The 13,522-nt window shown below is 42.2% G+C and overlaps 1 protein-coding gene across 1 annotated transcript in view; it reads right to left on the minus strand.

Moving 5' to 3' along the window:
• Nucleotides 1-13,522, minus strand: part of LOC124593974 (follistatin-related protein 5-like) — a 503,257-nt gene that overhangs the window by 247,841 nt on the left and 241,894 nt on the right. The gene's annotated exons all lie outside the window — the stretch shown is intronic.

Raw genomic sequence — 13,522 nt, forward strand, 5'->3', positions numbered from 1 at the left:
TCGCACGCAACTGCAAAAGAGTTCACGGCGGCTGCTGGCCGGCTGGACAGACCCACACTATACTGCTCTGGTGCGGTAAATATAGACTTTTGCGAGAATAGGTTGGTTGGTTTGTGGGATTAAAGGGACCAGACTGCTATGGTCATCGGTCCCGCGAGAATAGGCGTGTTTCTCCTGTATAGTAGAGAGTGGTGATAATATTACCTATCATCATTAATAATCAATATCTAACTAATTTGACTATTAGCACGCTTGTTTCTTTAGGGAGGAAACTGAAAGCTGTGCCACACGAAGTTGACACAAAAGAAACAGTACTTGAATGCTGTAGGTTTTATTGTTATTCTTTGATACAACTCTCCATGCTAGTCTATTCTGTGCAGTATATTGTAACCTACATCACTCGAACCTGTTTATGTTGACCCGCATCTCGTGGTCGTGCGGTAGCGTTCTCGCTTCCCACACCCGGGTTCCCGGGTTCGATTCCCGGCGGGGTCAGGGATTTTCTCTGCCTCGTGATGGCTGGGTGTTATGTGCTGTCCTTAGGTTAGTTAGGTTTAAGTAGTTCTAAGTTCTAGGGGACTGATGACCATAGCTGTTAAGTCCCATAGTGCTCAGAGCCATTTTGAACCATTTTTTTGTTTATGTTGTCAAGTCTTCGTCTTCCTGTGCAATATTTAGCCTTTACACTTTTATCGCTTTCTAAATTAACTATCCTTTAATGTCACAGGACGTTGCGGTTAACCCTACCCATCTCTTTAGTCAAGTTGTAATGCAAAGCTATTTTCTCTTTGAGTCATTCAATATCTTCTCTTCCTTAATCATCCAATCTATCCATTTAAACTTCAGCATTATTCTGCAGCACCACGTTTCAAAACCTCCAACTCACTTTTTGTCTGTACTGTTGAAGACCAAATTCAATTTCATACAATTCTACACCCTAGCCAAATACTTTCAGAAAAGACTTCCAAACACTTAATATTTATTTGAATGTAAACATTTTTCTTTTTCATAAAATCTTTTTTGATGGCTGCCATTCTGCTCTTGTATACTCTGTACTGCTGCCACTGTCAGTTATTTTGATGTGCAAATATAGATAGCGTCTCGCTATCTAATACTAGTACATCAGAATCACCTGATTAAATTCGATTAGAAAAAAATGGTTCAAATGGCTCTGAGCACTATGGGGCTCAACATATATGGTCATCAGTCCCCTAGAACTTAGAAATACTTAAACCTTACTAACCTAAGGACAGCACACAACACCCAGTCATCACGAGGCAGAGAAAATCTCTGACCCCGAAATTCGATTACATTCGATTACCCTGTGTCCTCAAGTCTTACCTCTCATACGACAGTATAGGGGTGCCAATTTTCAACAGAACATATGTCTCTACGCACTGCCTGTTGAGGTACTGCTGTGGCTAAGAAGAACCCCAGATCCGTTCCCGATAGAACGTTTTTGGGACCATCTTGGACGGTAACTCCGTTGCTTTGCCAGCATCCGTGATATCAGCGACCAGTTACAACAGCTGTGGGCCAAGACGCCTAACGAGAGGATAAAAGAGCTTGGTTATAACCTTCCCAACCGAATCAGTGCGTGAAATAAGGCCACAGGGGGTGGAAGGTCACACTAATAAATTAGCACATAGTACCAAGTTCGTTGTAAACGTGACTCGCTTTGGAATCACTACAGAAACATCATATACTCTCTCAACACGTGGATTTCATTTAGTTTCCTCGTCTCCCCTAGCTGCGTCACTTTTTTGTGAGCCGGTGTATATGCAACGTCTTTACTTCATCATTAACGGAATTGAAAGGGTGTAGGACAGGGATTTAGCCTTTCGCGCCTACTGTCCAAATAACGACGGAAATCAAAGACAGGTTCAGGAGCGTGATTGAAATTCAGAGATTCACTGATGACATTACCATCCTCACTGAAACTGAAGTCCTGTACAGCAGAATGAATACTGTAATGATGCCAGAAAATGGGTTCAGTATAAACCGAAGAAAGACGAAAGTAATGAGGTATAATGGAAACGAGATTAGTAAGAAACTTGACATCAAAATGGGGGACCACAAAGTAGTTGATTAACCGAATAATGCACGATGGATGGAGCAAGGACGGCATAGAAAGCAAACTAATACTACTAGTATCAAACATCAGCCTTAATTTCAGGAAGAAATCTCGGAGTGTGTCCGTCTGGAGCACAGCACTGTATGATAAAGACTGTGGAAAAACTTAAAAAGCACAGAAACTGAGCGTTTGAAATGTGATGCTATAGAAAGATATCGAAAATTAGGTGGTCTTTTAAGGAGAGAAGAGCTTCTTCGCAGAACCAACAGAGGAGGGAACACACAGGAAAGTGAAGAAGAGGGGTAGGATGACAGGGCGTGTCTTAAATGGGAGAGTAACTTTCATAGTGCTAGTGGCAGCTGTAGAAGGAAAAATCTGTTCAGGACGACAGAGATTGGAATATGTTCCTGAAATAATAAATGACATGAGGAAGTGCTGCTCTGAGATGGGGTTCGTCGAGGACCGCATCAAACCAAAATGATTACTAAGACAAAATTCAAAGATCATCGATTAAATGTGCTTGAATTCTAAGACAATTGAGTTCTATGGTTGTCTGTCCTGAAAACCACCCGTAGGTTACAAGTAAATCATTTTCAGCTGCATTCCTCCTGGCGACCAGGAATATGTTAAAATACGTTTGGCGTTCCGGACGTGAAGCAGCCGTGACCCCTTGGTGATCCGCTAGGTGTGCAGACTATCCGGAAAGCTGACATTGCCGTCCCTAGATGGCAACGGTCAGGCTTCGAGTCCCAGTTAAGCAAATATTTTCACTGCCAGAGGTTGGTTCAATGAGAAATGTTCAAATGTGTGTGAAATCTTATCGGACTTAACTGCTAAGGTCATCAGTCCCTAAGCTTACACACTACTTAACCTAAATTATCCTTAAGGACAAACACACACACACCCATGCCCGAGGGAGGATTCGAACCTCTGCCGGGACCAGCCGCACAGTCCATGACTGCAGCGCCCAAGACCGCTCGGCTAATCCCGCGCGGCGGTTCAATGAGATATGCAAGTCAAAATTTGTAGGAGACAATCTGTAGTTGGAGCCATGAGGCATGTTTGGAGAACCCAGCTGTTAAGAATAACGATTTGGCAAGGTAAGAATTCAAGTCTGAAACGTGGTTCAACATCCAGTTTTAATGTCGGAGAATATTTCGTTCATTTTATTTTTTATTTTCTAAGTACAGTAACAATTTGTAAATTGGACTTCAGGTTCCTTCGCTTACTTTGAAGAAGCTAAATTTTCTCTTCGTATTTTATATTTGCGGATGAGTAATAGATTTATAAAAGTCGTTTCTTGAACTGGAACACACACCATAATAACAAAAATTGAAAAGCTAATAATCTCATGTGTCCTCCTTTCTCTATTCCTGCTCTGGTAGGGAGCGTTTACATTATCTGGTGATGCGCTGAAGCGTTCACTATTGTTTGTGGTTTTGGGTATTCCGTTCCGACGATGCCGCAAGGGCGGCCGCGATAGATTCTTCACGCCATGCTGTGCACAGGACAAATCACGTGACATACTGCTTTGTAGGATTCCTGAAAAATATTTGCTGCGGGACCTGGCTAATGCCTTTACACTGCGGCACAAATGCTGTCTGTGTGATCGCCACCCTCATCTTGACCCCCAAGGAAGGGATAAAACAGTCACGTTCTCAATACCATATAGCCGTCTGCCTACTTTCAAAAAACTCCGAAATCTGACCACTGGATTGGACAACGAATACTACAGTCGGTCACTACCCTGCCGCTAACCAGTTTACACCATCACCTCTATAAACAACATAGTTTGAAGTCAAAGTGGATATTGACATAAACCAGGACACCACACTTCAAATTTCCATCGGAGCGAAACGCTATTTTCTTGTAATAACCCTTTCGTCTGATAACCAACAACATATCCAACTAGCTGCTTACTCCACGCTCTGTTAGGCGGCTTGTTTCGAAACAGTCAGTGTGTATTAGCCAAACAACAACGCTTACCTTGCTAACAGGCAGTTTAGTAAGACAATTCCCATACCTGGACGGGGAAACGCACTTCTCAAGACTTTCTGCACTTTAAACTCAGGGAGAATTACAACAGATTGCTGAAATACATACAGTCACATCACCTCCGCCACAGAGTGATCAAAACTTGCCTCTTCCACGCTGTCAGGAACACTGCGACGTTCTTCTTAGTAACACAGGCACTGCTATTTCGTATTAAGAAACGCCAGTCGCTTTGTGGGAAACACTCGCCTCTGAAAACCACCAGGTCGGGACACGCCACCGTGCTTTAGCTAAATGAAGCAGAGACTGCCGTCTCCATATAGGAGAACAGTCCCTGTGCCCTGAAAACCGGGAACCCTGCGCTGTCGTTCAAAATAGCGACTTGTACTCGCCGACCGTCGCAGCTACAGAGTCATATAAATAACACGAAATAACTTGGGATTATTGAATACGTCCATAGCGATGTAAATTACGAGGGGCGTTCAGTACGTAATGCAATCATTTTTTTTCCTGAAAGCAGGTTGGTTTTATTCATGATTCCAATGCACCACATTATTCCTCACATTTTTGGCTACAAACCCCTATTTCACTCATAATCTCCTTCAATGCCACGTGTGGGCCGTATGTCCGCATGGTATCATTCTAGTGGTCTGCGTCGCAGCCAACGTCTTGCTGCATCAATAACCTCCCCATCATTCACGTACTGCTTCCTGCGAAGTGCATCCTTCATTCCGCCAAACAGATGGAAGTCGGAAGGTGCGAGACCCGGGCTGAAGGGTGGATGAGGAAGGAAAGTCCAGTGAAGTTTTGTGAGCTTCTCTTGGGTGGGCAGACTTGGTGAGGCATTGCACTGCCATGGAGAATGAGAAGTTCGTTTGCATTTTTGTGGCGACGAACACGTTGAAGTCGTTTCTTCAATTTCCTGAGGATAGCACAGTACAATTCAGAGCTGATCGTTTCACCATGATGGAGGACATCAAACAGAATGACCACTTCAGAGTCCCAGGACACCGTCACCATGACATTCTTGGTTGAGCGTGCGGCTTTGAACTTTTTTTTTTTTTTTTTCAGAGGAGAGGTGGTGTAGCGCCACTCCATGGATTGCCGTTTTTATCGGTTCGAAGTGATGAACCCGCGTTTCATCGCCTGTGACGATGTTCGACAAAAAAATTATCACGATCGCCCTCGTAACACGCAAGCAGTTCCGCATAGATCGCCCTTCGCTGCTCTTTGTAGTCTTCTGTTAGGCGATGAGGAACCCAGCGGGCATATAGCTTTGAGCACTCCAACTGGTGGACGAGTGTGTGAGTACTACCAACAAAGACGTACAGCGAGGTGTTTAATTGCGATCCGTTGATAACCTAAAATGAGTGTGTCCGCACGTTCTAACACTGAAGAAGTAAACAGCTGTGTGCGGCTGACCGGCATCCCGGATGATTGGACAGATTTGTGCGACCTTCTTGCCATGACTACAGATGTCTCACCCAACGACTCACCTTGCTTTTGTTTGAGGCTCCGTAGACATTCTGCAAGCGTCTGTTAATCCCTGAGACGCTCTGATTTTCCGCCAAAATAAACTCAATGACAGCTCTCTGCTTGGAAAGCACCTCGGCTACAGACGCCATTTTGAAGACTACGTATAGCACCGCCACCTATCGGATCTAAATGAAACTATCGAGGCTGAAGCCCGAATATACCACAATGGCCCGCAACAAATTCAATTTTTTCAACTGAAATTGGCTGCGGAAAAATGGGTTGCATTGTTTACTCAACGCCCTTTGTGTGTTACCTTTACAGTACTGCCATTTAATTCAATAACTCATATGCTTCAAACGATTCATCAAAGATAGACTCTACTTTTTCTGATAAGTCTTTTTCTGCCTGTACAACATGATTTGTGACTTTCAGTCGGTTTTGGTGTTGGGGTCGGATTATTACCAGGAAACTAGAAACTGATTAACCCAAATGTGGACAGTGGTTGAGAAATTCTGACATTTAGCTGTATGAAATTTTCTTCTGGTAATAATAGTCTATGTTTTACTACGAGCGTTACACACATCGTCTGAGTGAGTAGAAGATTATTATAGTATTACCGAAATGTTATTGTTTATGTCCATAGGTAGTGAGAAAGAGCCAAAACTGAAGTAAATTTTACTCATCGATGACGTACTACACAAGGGAACGCTGACGATTCACGTTCGAAATATTTTCTGGCAAACAGTATTTCTATATCTATATGGAATTTAGATAATATTTACTGAAGTAAGACAGGTAATGCACAGTTCTTTTATTCAGGCGTACGAGGTATTTTTAATCGCTTTGGGAGCAGAATAGTGGCGATTTTCCGAGGGATGTGATAAACCAAAGAATAATACACGTGAGCGAAACGCCGCCGCAGGCCAGAGGAGGCTATTGTGGCAACAGCTCTTTGTTACGGTGTCTCATTTTCTAAAAATTACTGCGGTCTGTTCTCTCAGTCCTTTTATACCAACATCTTCCTTTCACTAATTGCTGTAAGTCTGTTATTATGATATAATAATGCGAACGTGTTCTTTATTTTACACTGCGAAATATGTTTTCTCTGTGAAAATCAGGTTTGCTAGAAAATGAAACAGGAATTTAAAAAAGAACACGAAATATTCATATAGCATTTTTTGAAATAAGCTCACTGTTTACGTCCACGCTTGCTTAAACAATAAAGATAGACATAAGAATTGCGCCTTGAGCAAAACACGGTTTCTTTTTGTTTATATGTTAATGTGCCGTTACTCCATTCTCAGTGGGTTCTTTTTCATTTGACTGCAAAATGTAACGAATGTGGATAGCAAATATAAGCAGGGTCATTAATTTCACTAACAGCTTTAAAAAAAAATTCTTAGGGGTACAGTCACTCGCCGGTATTGCTGTCAGCTTCTTTTATTTCTTATTACAATTTGTTGCCTACGGGCAATGATGCTTTACCTCGGCTTGCTTCAATCGAGAACTTACGCCTAAAAGACGGAATTATTGATAATTGGGCTGTTTTTTCACAGTGTCTGCAATTGTTGTTCGATTAGTACTGTACTTCTGTCAAACTAACATTATAATTATACTGACATCACTTTACAAATTTGTTTTCGATAATGACTACGCAGTTTCTGCGAAAGAATGTCTGTGTGTGCATCTGAATACGTAACCCTCGATTGGTTATTTGTAAGGTCTGTGACGGGGAAAAATAACAAGATACCTTCATAAGGTGTTGCCCCACGGCTTGTAAAGAACGTAGGGGATAAGATCGGGAAAAGAAGAAAGAAGATCTGTTACTGAAAGAACATTCCTACCTTTCTTTTGAATATCAGAATAGGTGGCGTATTTCGCATTTTGCTTTTGCTGTTGACGGCCTCTTGTTTGGTTCTATGTGTTGGATGTTCTATTTACCTTTGTTCTAATTTTGCGGATTAGCGTGCCTACAACGTTTGTATCACACACATATTTAAAAGATATCTGTGTGATTATTTGCAGCCCACTTTTATGCAGAATTCCATTAAGGCTTTCACATTTCTGTGGTGAATTTTGTCCATCGGTGGGCCACGTTTGTGTCGCCGTGGAGGTGATGTATGAGACAGTGTATTTCATCTAGAAGACCATCTCTCTACTAATGTCTTTATATGAATCTGTATTTGCTTACGCCCCACCATTGACACAATAAAGTCATATTTAATATCATAAGAAATATATTGTTTAGGTAGTCTAATGTCTGCGGGACCCATGAGAGTCTATTACCGTTGTGAATATAAATTACTGTGGCAGCACGCCAGATATAATTAAATTACACGAACACTAGCACTGATCCCTCTTGCCATGGTACATCGTTTACGAAAATTACGTCGACGGCAAAAGAAATAGAGTATGAATCTAGGGTCTTTGCCAGCTTAAGTGCTTTGAATGTTGAAAAAAAGAGATGAACTAGAAATGATAAATGTCGAACTTCATTATACAGGACGTTGCACAGCTATAACATTTAAATTATAAATAATGTATATTTGGGCAAAGGTATATTCACTACGCAACGTATTTATTTTACATTTATAATATCTCAACACTTAAAAGCAGTTTTGAAGACAACCAAAATTGCACTACGAATTGTTACTCAAATACGATAAATGTCAATAAGCCATGACTTTGTGGCACAAGATGTTATTATATTACCTTGAACTACACTGCAAGACAGGATGTAATGAACTATAATGTAAGAAAGGATGTAATTCTTTTTCCAAAAATTTTCTCATAGCTTGGACACCGATTTGGAGCATTTTCCGTTGGTAACGGGATCATAAAGGCCGAGATACACACGCAGTAAGCAACTACCAACAGAATTATAGGGATGGGCCGTGAGTATGGGCCGATTGACAGCAAAGGATTTAAATAGTGAGGCAACATGATACAGCACGCTCTGAGGCATATCCTGTATAGATAGCCAAATAATCCTGTTGGAGGAACATCCGCAACTGAGCATTACACCAGACGATGAAAATACCGCTTTAGTTTTAAAGTTCTTTTATTACCACACGATCGGTTTTGGGCTCTTATACGCCCATCTTCAGGTGTCCTAACTAGGTGCTGTGGTCCCCGAGCGCCGCGATGGACGTGCACTAGGTGCGGTGTGCTACCAATGAGCGCAGAACAGGGAGTAGTAAACGTCCAACGTGGCGCTCCGGGACCACAGCGCCAAGTTACGACACCTGAAGATGGGCTTATGAGAGCCCGAAACCGGTCGTGTGATAATAAAAGAACTTTACAACTGAAGCGGTTTTTTGAACCTCTGCTGTATAGATAGACGCAAAACGGCTGCTATTCGGAAACTCAAATGAAAGCTATGATCATTAACAGATGATCTTTTTTCTTCTTCCTGGCGTTATCCTGTATCTTCAAGGGGTCTGCATGTTAATCTGGATTTTGCAGTGCCAGTGAGAGAGGGTAGCCGGATGCCCTTCCTATCGTCACCCCTACCCCTTCCCCCCCCTCCACCTCGGATGGAAATTGTGTCTCCTATTGTTTGTGTGTAGTATTATCCATGTTAAGGTGTGAGACGGTTTTCTAAATGTTTGCGAATAGCGCAAATGAGGTGGGATATGAGTACCAGCCCAGTATTCACGTAGTAGGATACGGAAAACGGCCGAATAACCCCACTGGCTCTCGACGTTCATCTGTTGGACTTATTCGACCCTGGGCCGGTTTTCCCGAATACGGACGGTACCGGTGTGCTAACGTGAGCGGCCATGCTGGCAGGTTCTTTCAGTACCTGATAACCAGGTCAAAGTTAATTGAAACTACTTGCAACCGAATAAATGTCAGACATATTTGTATTAGTGTCACAATTTACATTTCTCTTCCCGCAGTATGCAAATTTTCACAAGAAGAAAGAGGATTAGAATTTAAGATCCGAGACATGGTGCTGCGAATGGAGAAACTATTGGGCTGCAATATGATCACAGGTTTCGTATTTGCATACTGTGTTCGTTCATACTGGTATCCAACAGAACTGGTTGACAACCACTTCAGAGACAGAAACGGGGTTGGCAGCGTAAAATCAATGTGCAAAGTTTCTTGAATACCATTTAGAGTTACATGGGATGCCATAACATACAGACTAATTACTTTCAATGTGAACGTAAGTATGCTTGTTAAATCCAAGAACCAAATCTTAAATGTGCTCTGTTATTCCAGTAAGTTTTTTAATTGCTTGTTACACTTTGCTGAACTCATCTTTAAGGATATTTCCTTCTATTTACTTGGAATTTTCATCTTGTTTGATGTGTACTAAATATGAAAGACTATTTGGCCGATTTTTTGTTGTTGTGCGTTAAGATTTTATGACCAAGAATGGATAAATTATAATGCAGTATGCTAGCATTTTCGTTTCATTTTCATTTAATGCCACCTGTTTCTGTGCTTTATATTCACTTGATATATGTACACGTACTTTTATTGCATCTGTATGTGCAAAGATACAAGTGTGACAGTTTCTGTTTCGGACGTAACGTTCACGACACATTAATGGAAACATACGAGAACAATTCGCCTTAAATTTAATGTTACGGTCCTTTTTTTTTTTTACATTACATCTTTGTGCCTGTACAAAACTCATCAATTGGTGAAACAGTAGAAAAATAACATCAAAGCATTACTCTTCAGTCAGAAATAATTTAAGAAAGATACAGTGCATGGACATATTTAAGCAAAGACGTTAATTTCATCTAGTAGATGGCGAGGAAGCAAGAGAAAACCCTACTTCACTCCTGTGCGAGAAGCTTCACTCATATATAAGACCAGTATTCCATTGGCACATAACTTTATTCGTTGTTATGGCAGGTCACGTAGCTCCATGCCAAATGAGAACTGAAAAGATAATCAAGCAGCAAAACCGAAAGTCTGGAATGGTGTCACAGTATATATATTGATGAATAGCCCGTTGACCCATCTTTGAAATGGAATACTACGGCGATTCTGCCTGATATGGATTCGACGAGACCTTGGTAGGTTTCAAAAAGTATGTAGCACCACATGTTTACAAGTAATGCAGTTTCCGTAAATTACAAAATGGTTCAAATGGATCTGATCACTATGCGACTTAACTTCTGAGGTCATCAGTCGCCTAGATCTTAGAACTAATTAAACCTAACTAACCTAAAGACATCACACACATCCATGCCCGAGGCAGGATTCGAACCTGCGACCGGAGCGGTCGCTCGGCTCCAGACTGTAGCGCCTACAACCGCACGGCCACTCCGCCCGGCTCCGTAAATTACAGGACAATGGTTTGCGGGAGCGGAGCTTGCGCTCGATAGCATCCCAGATGAGATCCATATCAGATCAGGCGAATTTGGTGGCCACTAACGTGAGTTCACTATCATGCTACTCGAATCAGTGTAGCACGATTCTGGATTTGCGATATGGAATGTCATCCTGGTGGGACATATCGTCGCTGCTGGAAAGGGTACATGAAGGGATGTGTCTGGTGCCTTCGATTACTACCTTTAAGTCCCACGGAAGGCCACGTCCCCCTAGACTAATACTAGCACCACCGATGTGCGTCTGAGGCGAGCTGCGTGTCTGAAGCAGCAGATTCCTAAACCGTCGTGTCACCCGTTATATAATTTAATATGTAGATCCCAATAGTCAGGCAAGTCAAATCACTAATGCTGCATGAAAAGTGGAAAAGAATATTCACTACTGGCAATGACTGCGTTTCTAAGTGTGTTTACATTCCCCTTCCTCGCGTGTGGTGAAGCAGTCTTGTAATTACAGCAGCCTTGTGGATTTTAGGTGTCTCACAAAAAGGAAGTTTCGCTTATGGTAACTAAGAGTAAAGTTGTTTCTGCTGAAAGCCATTCTCTGTGCAGGTACAGAGCGAAGGAGGATAGTCTGCCATACCAGCCCAGCAGGAGCTTGGACTGAGGATGGGCATAGTGGCATAGAACTGTACTGTGATGGAAGCAAAAAGAATCCTTTTTAGTTAAGACAAGAATCTGAAAGCCACACAACATGGGAGCAGCCATAACGGCCAGCCTAGCTAACGTGGATGTCTTTTGCTTGGCCAAGACTGAAAATCAATCAAGTAGTGGAGAAATTTTCTGTATTCTTTCCTGCACCATGGGACAAATATAACTTAGTGGTTGACCACTACAAAATCCGCAGGAGTAGGAAATTATTAAGCTTGTTTATTAAATTATCATTGGGCCGAATACGCAAGATCTCTTACAATTGGCCGGGAAGATCCTGATGCTGGCAGAACAAGCCAAGTTTCATACAGAAAAGTTAGAGAGCACTTGCTTTATGAAGACTGAAGGCAGCACACTTGTCCTTAGGCGCCTGCAGAAGACAACTTGCTTCAGAGCGTGAGGCCAAATCCTGGGTATTAGACCTGCAGAGGAAAATGTCTCCAGTTTAGAGCAGAATACAGAGGCAGAGCGGAGCTTAGAATTTTCAACCACCGCTGCAGCTATTTTCTGTGTGCGTGATTTCCTAAGGGACCAAACTGATGAGGTCATCGGTCCCTCACACATCTTCAGAGTTCAAAAATGGCTCTGAGCACTATGGGACTTAACTTCTGAGATCATCAGTCCCCCAGAACTTAGAACTACTTAAATCTAACTGACCTAAGGGCATCACGCACATCCATACCCGAGGCAGGATTCGAACCTGCGACCGTAGCGGTCGCGCGGTTCCAGACTGAAGCGCCTAGAACCGCTCGGCCACCACGGCCGGCCATCTTCAGAGTGATAAGCAGGGTCTGTTGTTGCAGATAATAGACGAGGCTAGCGTAAAGTCAGTTAACTTGCGTCAGAGTTTCAATGTGGAGATCTAACATTCACTTACAGCTAGGTGCACCTATCATGCGCTTAGGCGAGAGTATTAGTATCCGTTCAAGAATTTCTGAGTATTTTCTATAAATCTTTAACCTTTTCTACTATCACTAGCAATATCGGCCACACCGTTATATATATTCATTCACCTGTGCCAAGACTATAGTTTGTGTGTACAATCCCTTGTACACTTGTTCAATGTTTGTATTCTTGATCCAGCGGCTAAATCTTTCCTTGTTTTTGAGATTGTATTCCATTAGGAAATTTGTGCATCACGACCGCATGACGAGTATTGCAAACCTGGCAAACCACGGACACTCCAGCATTGGTCATGTAAATTTTAAACTATCTTTTTATTATTGCATATTGATTTCAATCACAGAGTGATCATCTTCAGTGCAAGATTAAGTCCAGTGGACTCATATAACCATGCACAAAATATAACTTCAAACGTAAGTGTTCACAGTGAAGAACATTCCAAGTAGTAAGTCAGGTTCAAACTCTTTGAATCATTCCTGCTAAATGGCACGTTCTCCACTATGAACACTTACGTTTGAAGTTATATTTTGGGCATGATCCTATGAGTCCACTGGACTTAGTCTTGCACTGAAGATGATCACTCTGTGACTGAAATCTATGTGCAAACACGGTTTCAAAATTATACAACCAGTGCTGGAGTTTCCATTGTTTGCAGTAAAACATTTTTTGTTGCCTCTTGGTAATAAACCAGACTGTTATAGTGACCATTCGTTTCCTTTCGTAGTTTTATGGAATTTCCACTTAACAAACCTTTATCCGTTGCGCGAACTTTCATCTTTTAAACTCACAGGATGTAATGGGGAGCAGCTCACAGGGGATCTATAGCATCCTAGGACTATATTTAACAACTCAAGCGGCACCTCATACAAGCAAAACTTTTCCATTGACCAACCGTTCAATATCGATGATCCCCAACCCACTGAGATTGTGAAGGAAGATGTCGTTGGGACAACATGGGAACATGTAAGACTCGTCTGCTGCAGTGCCTCATGTTCAGATAAACGTGTTGAACGGTGTACTCCAGCTAATCTGCTATAGAGCTATATTCAGGATGTGCTCCGAACGGTGTGCT

Source organism: Schistocerca americana, chromosome 1 (assembly GCF_021461395.2).
Source record: "Schistocerca americana isolate TAMUIC-IGC-003095 chromosome 1, iqSchAmer2.1, whole genome shotgun sequence".
Classification (NCBI taxonomy): Eukaryota; Metazoa; Arthropoda; class Insecta; order Orthoptera; family Acrididae; genus Schistocerca; species Schistocerca americana.